This window comes from Octopus sinensis, linkage group LG2 (assembly GCF_006345805.1).
Source record: "Octopus sinensis linkage group LG2, ASM634580v1, whole genome shotgun sequence".
Classification (NCBI taxonomy): Eukaryota; Metazoa; Mollusca; class Cephalopoda; order Octopoda; family Octopodidae; genus Octopus; species Octopus sinensis.
The window spans coordinates 4,881,413-4,892,423 of NC_042998.1; the positions used below are offsets into that span (position 1 = coordinate 4,881,413).

The 11,011-nt window shown below is 36.2% G+C and overlaps 1 long non-coding RNA gene across 1 annotated transcript in view; it reads left to right on the forward strand.

Annotated features, from left to right (window-relative positions):
- The first annotated feature begins 200 nt into the window (after positions 1-200).
- The window catches only part of LOC118762227, a 16,373-nt gene continuing 5,562 nt past the window's right edge, over positions 201-11,011 (forward strand). Inside the window, exon 1 of the long non-coding RNA XR_004997981.1 lies at positions 201-286. This is a non-coding gene — a long non-coding RNA (uncharacterized LOC118762227). The remainder of the gene's footprint in view (positions 287-11,011) is intronic.

Below are 11,011 nucleotides of genomic sequence, written 5' to 3' on the forward strand. Positions count from 1 at the left end.
GCTAATGCCAGTAAGTCAATTTAACATTTCAATTTGACAAATTTCGCATTACTGTTTCCAGTTATATACTTTAATAAATTTCTGCCCTTTCCCACTCTTTTTTGCAATGCTTATCTTATAATATACTATCAGCGTTAGGAACAGTTTCTTTTGTAAGTATGTTTTAAGACACTTTTTTCTTGCTTATTCGACGGATCCGGCGCCTTTCGTGGAAGCTTTCGCCCGCTTTTTAGGACCGACTGACCCGTACTCGACCGCCGTTGGCACGGAACCCTTCTCCACTTCGGTCTTCGCGAAATCATTAAAAGTTTGCTCATAATCTCTCAAAATATTTTTATTGGTTTCCATTCAACCCCTACGCCAGAAATAATTTATGTTTTTACTACCCTACTAAAATTACATATAATTAACACTGTAGCTGTTCTCGCAAATAGCTAAAAACTTTTTCCAAGCCTGAAACATCCTTGGTTTTGTATTCTTGTCGAGATGGTCATTCTTCTCTCATCATGCTATAACAAAATGCTTTCTCGATTTCAGTTTGCATACACTTTTATTACAATTCAGTTTTGTATCTATTAACAAGTGATTTACTGTTCATTTGTTTTCTCTCTATAAGCAACAGCCTTTTAAATAATTAGTAAATAAATAAACTGTCACCATTTCAACCAGCATACGACTTGATTTTAATGTGGGCAGCCTTACACGTGTTTTTCTTAATGTATTTATTCCAATTATTACCCTTATTTGACTCGTAAAGTATATTAATATTTTTCGTTCTCTTCTGTCGGTAAGTTTCAATAGGATAAACTTTTATGTATGCGGTGAGAATTAGATTCCTTCACTTTTAAATTAATATTCTCCGTCTTTGCCTGAACTCATTGCTTTCTCTTTCGTTTTCTCCTTTTTTCTTCGTTTCTTTCTGCTTGCCTTTCATTCGCTTAATTAATTAACAATATTTAACTATTTCTTCTCTCCCTCTGTCACTAAACAACTTAACTGATATTTACGCCTATTTGGTTGACTAATCATCAATAAAAAAAAATTATTCCTAGGGAAAAAAAATTGAATTTTCTTTTTCTATTCAAAGTATCCATCTTTTTCTCCGTTTATTTATTTATTTTTTTCCTCTTATCCATCTTTATCCCTTTTAATCTTTTGCAACATCTATTGTAACTTCTTATCTTTCGTATGTTCGTTTCTTTTTATTTTTTTTTCTTCTCTCCGATTTTATCAAACTTTCTTCCTTGTCTGTCAAACTAATTTGTCAAAAATATACATAACAATAAATCTCTAACTATATATCAGTAAATATATTTATTCTGCTTTGTCGTTAATGTAAACAATACTAATCATATATATTCACGATTGAAACAAGGTCCTTCTCATATTGAGTATATTCAAAGAACTGATTCTTCAATAGACAGCAGAGGCAAAATACTGTCACACGAATTACGAACTAACTGTTCATACATTGTGTGAATTATTTTGTCATGTCCAGCCAATACATCTCTTCTTACCTGTGTAGTTCATTTCATGATTGCCTAAACAATCGCGCATGGAGCGAAACTCTACCTACCTACTGATATATATATATATATATATATATATATATATATATATATATATATATATATCAAAATAAGCAACATGGATATCCAGGGGTAATGCAGTACGATCTTTTCATGCAACTCCATTTAATTGAACAATGCAAACATTACATCAATTTAAAATGCTGAGCCTCAACTTAAGTACCATATTCATCTGAAACTAAATTTTTGCTGAACTCATTTACCATACCCAAAGTATATATATATAGCTTAGGCATGCCGTGACTAATAATCTACCTAGAGCTCATGCGCATGTTTCATAACAAAGTGCTAGATGAGTATAGAACAGTAATAAGAAAAATAGATGAAACAGGAAAAAAGATTGGTAATATTATGAACTTCATTAGCTGACAGTCGTTTCTGCTGTAAGATACAGTAGGCTCTTCGTTGAGTGTCTAAAAGCTTCATCGGAGCCTTGAATACGAAGTGCAATATATTTGGGGTAAAAGGAATGACATTTTTGTAAGGATTACAAGACATTACCAGTGAGAAAGTCAGGTATAAATGTAATTCTTTTCCCAAATAAACTGCACTTCATATTCGAGGGATTGATGAAATTATAACGTGTTACTCAAGCACTCAGCTATGAGTCCACTGTATCTTATAACAGAAACAGGTGTAAGGTAATGAAGTTCATCAGATAATCGTTTATTCCTTTGTCACATTATTTTCTTATACGCATGATTAGATAAATAGGTATGATTATATATATATATATATATTATATATATATATATATATATTATATATAATATATAACATAAAGAGAGAGAGAGAGAAGAAGTAAATAGATAGATATATGTATATGATTATATATATGTATATATATATAATACATAATTTATATATATATAGAAAGATATATATCTACATCCTATATATATATGTATATAATATATACATACATATATATATATGTATATAAATATATAATATGCTATAATATATATATATTATATATTGTGATGTGTGTGGGTGTTGGTGTGTGTGTGGTGTGTGTGTGTGTGTGTGTGTGTGTATACAGGTGTGATCGATTTATTGACTTACAGATATGTAAAGATAGCTGTATGGATGCATATGTATCACTTTCTCCTTTTTCACATACACGTTTAAGTGATGGATGACTTTTTTTTATATTTAATAAGTTTCTTTTTCTGTAGTTTTCCCTCTCCTTCCCACAACACCACCGTCTCTCTCTGCCTGTCTCTTTGACTGTCTGTCTCTGTCTCTCTCCCTGTCTCTCTCCCTCTCTCCCTGTCTCTCTCTCTCTCTATCTATCTATATGTATATATATATAACTAATGTAGCATAAAATTTCTTTCGGGAAAATTTTTTTATCAATGGCCAGCATATGAAAAAATACCTTTAAAGGTTAAATTTATAAATAATATACATATATATATGTATATATATATATATATACACACACACATATATATATATATATATATATATATATATATATATATATATATATATATATATATATGTATGTATATATATGTATATATATATATCACTGTGTATGTATGAATGTATGTATGCTTGTATGTTTGAATGCATATATCTTTGCCTCTCACATTTATCTCTTCTAATATATCTTTTTATTAACTTGCCTTTTTTTTCTTAGGGAGATTTTCGCTTTCCCATTGCGACGAATTCTTGAATTGTTATCCCTACTCTCATCACGTTTTATGAACGTAATTATTTTCATTAAACACCACCCCCATCCAACCACTCACTCCTTACACACACAAAAAATTCCCTTTCTCATTTTCCCTCCTCTCCTTACAGCCACTACCGGCGCTGTTGTAGCATCCCTCTTATGATATTACTGCTATTACTGTTTATAACACCGCCATATATTATTTATTATGTATCATATGTTACCACTGCCAGCTCCACTACTATTGCTATAACTAGTATTATTACCACCACCACCACTACTACTATTACTATCATCATCGTTATTATTACTATTATTATTATTTTTTTTATTATTATTATATTATTATTATTATTATTATCATCATCATCATTATTATTATCATTATTATTGTTGTTGTAATTATTATTATTATTATTATTATTATTATCATTATTATCGTTGTTGTTATTATCATTATTATTATCATTATTATTGTTGTTGTTATTATTATTAATATTATCATTATTATTATTATCATTATTATTATCACTAGTGCCATTTATTTAGCAACTACTGCCACCACCGCTCCCAGCTCCCTCCTGTCTCAGCCACCACGTCACTCTTGTCACCTACTTCCACTACTACTGACATGACTACCACAGCCGCTGATATCTTGTTAGCAACTACCACTTCCATTCTGGTATCACCACCTTTACCATTACTACCTTCACTTATTTCGATATCATAACCTCCACCGAACCACCACCACCACCACTACCATCACCACCACCACCACCACTACCATCACCACCACCACCACCACTACCATCACCACCACCACCACCACTACCATCACCATCACCACCACCACTACCATCACCACCATCACCACCACCACCACCATCACCATCACCACCACCACTACCATCACCATCACCACCACCACCACCACTACCATCACCACCACCACCACCACCACCACTACCATCACCATCACCCCACCACCACTACCATCACCACCACCACCACCACCACCACCACCACCATCACCACCACCAACCACCACCACCACCACCACCCACCACCACCACCACACTACCATCACCACCACCACCACCACCACTACCATCACCACCACCACCACCACCACCACTACCATCACCACCACCACCACTACCACCACCACCACTACCACCACCATCACCACCACCACCACCACTACCATCACCACCACCACCACCACCACCACTACCACCACTACCACCACCACCACTACCACCACCATCACCACCTCCACCTCCACCACGTTTCAAAACCAGTGCTGCTGCTACAACTGTCACTTTTTGTTCGCACGATAACAACAACCACTACCACTACCATTACTAACGTGGTATTACAAACCACCTAAATATCTTCCAACCAACCAACCAACCGCACAACTGTCTCTGCTATCTCCACCACCACAACCACCACCACCACCACCACCACCACTTCCTTACCACCACTACACCCACCTTTGTCACCAACGACTACTACCGTCATCACTACCACCACCACCACCACCATTAATGTCATTGTCGTATCAACACCTGTATCACATTTATCCACACCTCCTGCTCTCTGCAGCCTCTACATCGCCACCATTATGGGAGTACCGCTTCATTTCTTCACTGTAAATAATTACTCCCCCCTCTCTCCCTATAGATGTATGTCTCACTCTCTCTCTTTTCTCCCCCCCCTCTCTCTGTGTTTTTCTTTCCCTCTCTCTATCGTATGCTCACTCTCTTTCACACACACTAACATATAAGCATACACTACTCCTTAGATTCTCTCCCCTCTCCCCCTTTTCACTCTCTGTCTAAACTACATCAAAACTTCTTCAACTTTTCTGCATTGAATAATTTCTACTTACCTCATGCTCTTCTCTCTCTCTCTCTCTTTCTCCCTCTCCCTCTCTCTCTCTCTCTCTCATTCCTTCTTTAAATTAGGCTCCCTCTCTCTGTTCCTCCTCCTACCACTTCTCTCTAATTTCTTGTAAATCACAAACTAATAATCCTCTTTCTATAGCTTACTTCTACCATGTTTATTTACAACGGTCACTTTCTTTACCACCCCACCACCACCACCACCACCACAGACACACTCCCCTCCTCTCTGTCGTTTTGCCTGTCTGTCTGTCTGTCTCTCTTTGTCTCACTTGCTCATTATTTCCTTCTCTATTTCTCCTCCTCTTCTCGCTGCTTCTTCATATTAACTTCCCTGGATATCAACTCTACTAAGATTTTAATTTCATCTCTCTCGCACTTCATCTCCTCGTCTCTCTCTCTCTCTCTCTCCTCTCTCTCTCTCTTTCTCTCTCTCTCTCTCTCTTTCCCTGTATGTATCTCTCACCAGCATTCCCTCTCTTTCTTCCTTTATAACTTTCCCTCTTTCTCTATCTTCCCTCTCTCTCATTTCTTATTCCTACTCTTGCTCTCTCACTCCAATTTATATTCCCCCTCTTCTTTCTCTCTCTCTCTCTCTCTCTTCCTCTTTCTCCCCATCCTCTTAAATCTCTCTCTCTCTCTCTCTCTCTCTCTCTCTTCTTTCACTTTCATATTCTCTCTCTCTCTCAGCATCTACCTTCCTATCTTTCATCTTACCATTGATCAATCAACATCGACCAATCAGCTTATTGCAATTTTCTATACACCAAACTTAAGTTGCGCTGACTCCACCCACCTTGTCACTCCAACTCTCTGACTTATACAAACAAATCAGAAACTCATTAGCCTTCTTGCTGCCTTTCTATTTCTACTTGTTATCATTGTTAATGATGTTGTCGTCGTCTTTATATTGTTGTTCTTATTGTTGCCTTTATCTCGTCTTACTACTCTTCTTGTCAAAGCTCATATAACTTTTTCTATAATTGTTGTTCTTGTGACTGTTCTTACTATTGTTGTTGTTGTTGTTGGTGGTGGTTGTTATTGTTCTCTCTTGTTGTTCTTAATAATGTTGCTGTAGCAATTTTGTATTCTTTCATTTTTCCTTCTTTTGCTTCTTTCTTTTCCTTCTCTTTTTTTGTTCCCCTTTTCTTTATATACTTAAGCTACTACTACTACTACTACTACTAATACTTCTTCTTCTTCTTCTTCTTCTTCTTCTTATTATTATTATTATTATTATTATTATTATTATTATATTATTATTATTATTATTATTACTATTGAAGCCTTTTCATAAGGTCTTTGACACAAATCCCATTCCTAAGATCATTAACTGTTCCAAATAGAACAGAATTTTGGAGCCTACTCTTGTCTCAGTTGATATCGAATTGTTTCAAGCAATGCAATGGTTGTGTTATGTTTTTCTTTTCGGGTATTGGGGAATAAATCTCAAGCTTCAATGATAAGTGGCATGACTTACATTTTTGTTGCTGGATCTACCAAACTTCTTGATTTCTTTAATTTTGATCCAATATATTTCTAAACTGATTGTCTGAAGGAACAACAACGTTTACTATGAGGCACTTTTTCTTTCATGCTATATATAACGATCGATACCAGGCAGGGTTGCACGAGACGCGCACAAAGCAACAAAACTATACTGCACGCAACCGTGCAATCTCCGGGCATTGCTGACTTGTTGAATTATGTCGAACAGCTGTTGATGTGGCATGTTGAATTATTCCCCCTACCGATAAAGACCATCATAAGGATCGTCCCACCATCCGCTTTTGACAGGCAGAGCAGACGGTGCTTCTCTTTCCAGTGGCTATGGCGTAAAAGGTTGAGAAGCGGATGAAGCTGAAATGATTGAAAACAGATACTTTTGTCTTCGTCAAGCCTCTCACCGGCTTTTTAAAATTCAACTTAGAAAGTGAAATGAGAATGGGGTAGAAGTACTGTCTCATAGCGAAATTTTCAGAAGATGGGTGACTGTAGCATAAATGGTTGAGCTAATTGACCTACTCAAAACATGCGCCTGTAGATCGTAGAACAGCATTTTGGGCGAAAACTTTTGATACTGGATTTGTTGAGGTTCCTTGATTACCTCCCTTTCAGGGAATTCTTCTATAACAAACCGCTATATTATACATATGTTCGCACATTTTGTATACTATGTATAAATTTCCTTTTAGTTTCCCTTTCCTCTCCCTCACTTCTCCAGCTGCATAGTATGTGAAATGTATGCGTTGTAGTTATTTAGTGAGACATGTATCGATTACGGAAGGCCCTTTTTTACCTATTGGTGTAATGATTCAGTTGAGTATATGTTGTGTGAAACCTGATATTTTATTGAGATATTTTATGAGGTACGTATTGTGTGCAGAGAGTACAGTATTTTGGATGTGCGAATTTGCCACCTTAACACGTGCGTGGAACAACTCACATCTCAAAACGCAAATCGACTGAAAGAACCTCAATATACCTTCAAACCCAACCAAATATGCGGGCTAGTATGTAATACTCAAATTGAGCTAGGCATAGTTATAAAACACCATAATCATTAAAATCCCCAAAATTAGGCAAATCGTAAGTATCATAATGAAATGATAGTGCATCAGCGTCATAATGATTTTTTTTTTATTTGATTGGTCTGGAGGAAAGGGTTGTGTCCATAGATTTCGCAGCTCTAACTGACCATTCAGAGTGATGCTGCAAACGTTCTTTTTGAACAGTTGTAATTTTATGGCAGTTCGAAAACATGTGAAGTGAAACTATTCCAGATGGAAATTTTCATAAGTGTTTATTGTGGGTGAACATTATACGGGTGACGAGAGGAAGCGAACGAGTGAGTTAGCGTTTGAAATGAAGTGAAACGAGAAGAGCTATCTACGATAAACAAAAACAACTGTCATACAGATGGAAAGATCTTTATTGAGAACATCGCCAGACCTTTCTTAAGGATAAATAGTCGCTGGAGTTGAACAATATTGTTGGTTGTAAGAGGACGGCCACTATTGATATTCACTCTCTTGTTACGTCAAAGATGAACTCAGCCAGGGCAAACGCAAAGTCGGAGGGCAGAAGAAGCGCTTCAAGGACAGTCTCAAAGTCTCTCTCAAAGACTTCTCCATCGGGACAGAGACTTGGGAGACACTTGCTGCCGACCGCTCATCCTGGCGCAGCGCAATCACCACAGGAGCAAAGACAGCCGAGGAGAGACGGATTCAGTCAGCAGAACAGAAACGCCAGATGCGGAAAGCCAGAGCCACTTGCACCAATAGCACAGCCCCTACCCACTTCTGCCCCACCTGTGGGAGGGGCTTTCTTGCCCGGATTGGCCTCACCAGCCACCTCCGGTCTCATAGCAGCAATTCCACCAAATGATGTCAATGGTCATCTTCGAACTCGAAGGACGAACATTATTACGTCAAAGATATTTCTGAATGGAATTCGTCAGAACAGAATCTCTGTAGTAGAAAGAACTAGCACTGAAATAATCCTGAATCTAAATGCCTGCTGTCGATGTTAACAGAGACGAGTGATAATGTTTTTCCTTGATTTGCGCAGTGATTGTATCTAATATATTTAGTGTAAGAGGAAAGAATATTGGAATGAATTCAATGGAATATGTTTTCGAGATGTCAGCCCTTGCATTCATTGCAGCTTTTATGTGAAAACTCTAGGTTGAATGAGGATCGCATTTGAATGAAGAAGATGAAGAATGCTAGTGCGGAACCTATGGTGGTATCGTCTGCGTAACTGCGAGCATCGTTGGAAGTGATAGCTCAGGTTTAACTACGTAGAAAGCAGAAACCATCTGTAAATTCATCCAGTTCGTTTTAATCAAATGCTATCAATTCTAGGCACAATATATTCTAAATGCTTTTGAACATCGAAAAAATATTCGATACAGAAACAATACAAATGGTGTCTTGAACGTCAGATATTGCTCATTTCATTCATGACTACATTCTGTGTTAAGAAACAGGAAAAGGATTCTTCTGATCTCTCTCTGATAATTTTAGCTTGAGCTATAATCTCATAATTAGCCAGGTCATATATGCTCGGTACATTATGTTCACTCATGAATACACTAAACTAGCATAAGGCTGCAGATTGATGAAATTCTAGGCAGGTTTCAGTTTATATATATATATATATATATATATATATATATATATATATATATATGACTAGAACATGGATAAGGTCAGTCAAACATTAACTAGAATAATCAGAGGAATCACGTGAGGAATCACAATACCGACATATCTGAAAATCGTAGGCATGGGAAATCACGCTAGCTTTAAACGCAGAACATGCTAACGCCGGGCAAAATGCTTAGCGGTATTTCGTCTGCCGCTACGTCCTGAGTTCAAATTCCGCCGAGGTCGATTTTGCCTTTCATCCTTTCGGGGTCAATTAAATAAGTACCAGTTACGCACTGGGATCAATATAATCGACTTAATCCGTTTGTCTGTCCTTGTTATTCCTCTCTGTGTTCGACCCCTTGTGGGTAGCAAAGAAATAGGTATTTCGTATGCCGTTATGTTCTGAGTTCAAATTCCGCCGAGGTCGACTTTGCCTTTCATCCTTTCAGGGTCAATAAATTAAATACCATTAACGCACTGGGGTCGATGTAACCCCTTTAAAGAAATAAGACATTCGAACTGATGATAAATATTGCTAAAAAATTAGCAAGTAAGCACTAGATATGAGAACTATCACAGAGTAGCGAAATATTCAACAGTATGACGGAAACTGAACCTGATTAAGCTGCAAATAACGTCAAAAAACAGTTGAAAACAATGGACATGATCCCTGAGAAATACCGCTCAGTATTCTTTAACAGGCGAGATGTTCCTAACGGAGAACATCGAACTTTTAAAAAGGTATACCAGCATATTAAAACTAAATAAAAAACAATATTTAAATATTTCAGTTAAATGCATTTAGCTATTTTTGTTTTACAATAGAAATAAAGCTATTTAGAAATAAGTGTGAGTTTTTCGAAGTCTATAAAAAAACAAAATGCGCTTGTTTTAGGAAGCATTTAAAATGTTATGAAGTATTAAAACATGTTAAATTAGTTAAACAACAACAACAACAACAATAAAAACAACGACAACAATAACGGTAATGATAAGAATGACAACAATAGTAGTAGTAGTAGTAGTAGTAGTAGTAGTAGTAGTAGTAGTAGTAGTAGTAGTTGTTGTAGTAGTAGTGGTAGTAAATTCTGTATAATTATAAGATATACACATTTGTTTACAAAAAATATAAACAACCTAAAATTCGTTTGAAAACATTTGTTTGGCATTACATGCTTTATAGTTCTAGATAGCATATAAATTAATAAGAATGCTCATTATTTTTAAAATACATTTAAAGCTATGTTTAAGGTATTAAAATTATTTTTTGAATGCCATTAAATATTTTTACATATCATAATATACAATTTTTTTTTGTTTGAAATAACACAATATACGCATGCTATAAAAATTAATACGATTGAAAATTTGCTTGTGACGTGCCACCTGCTCCTACACTCATACACACAAATACGTACGCATTCCAAATTTGCATATATGAATATACATACTTACGTACGTATGATATTATGTATGTATAACGATGACGATCAGTCAATCATATACACTTGGGCCTGCATATAATTACACAAAAACTTACTCAATACGGTGAAGTACAGATGAATGCGATGCATTGAAAGCTGAGTGTGATCGTTGGCTCCTCACTCGCATGGAATAGAACTCACACATGCACACACATACACATAAATACATAAACACACACACATAAAAAACACA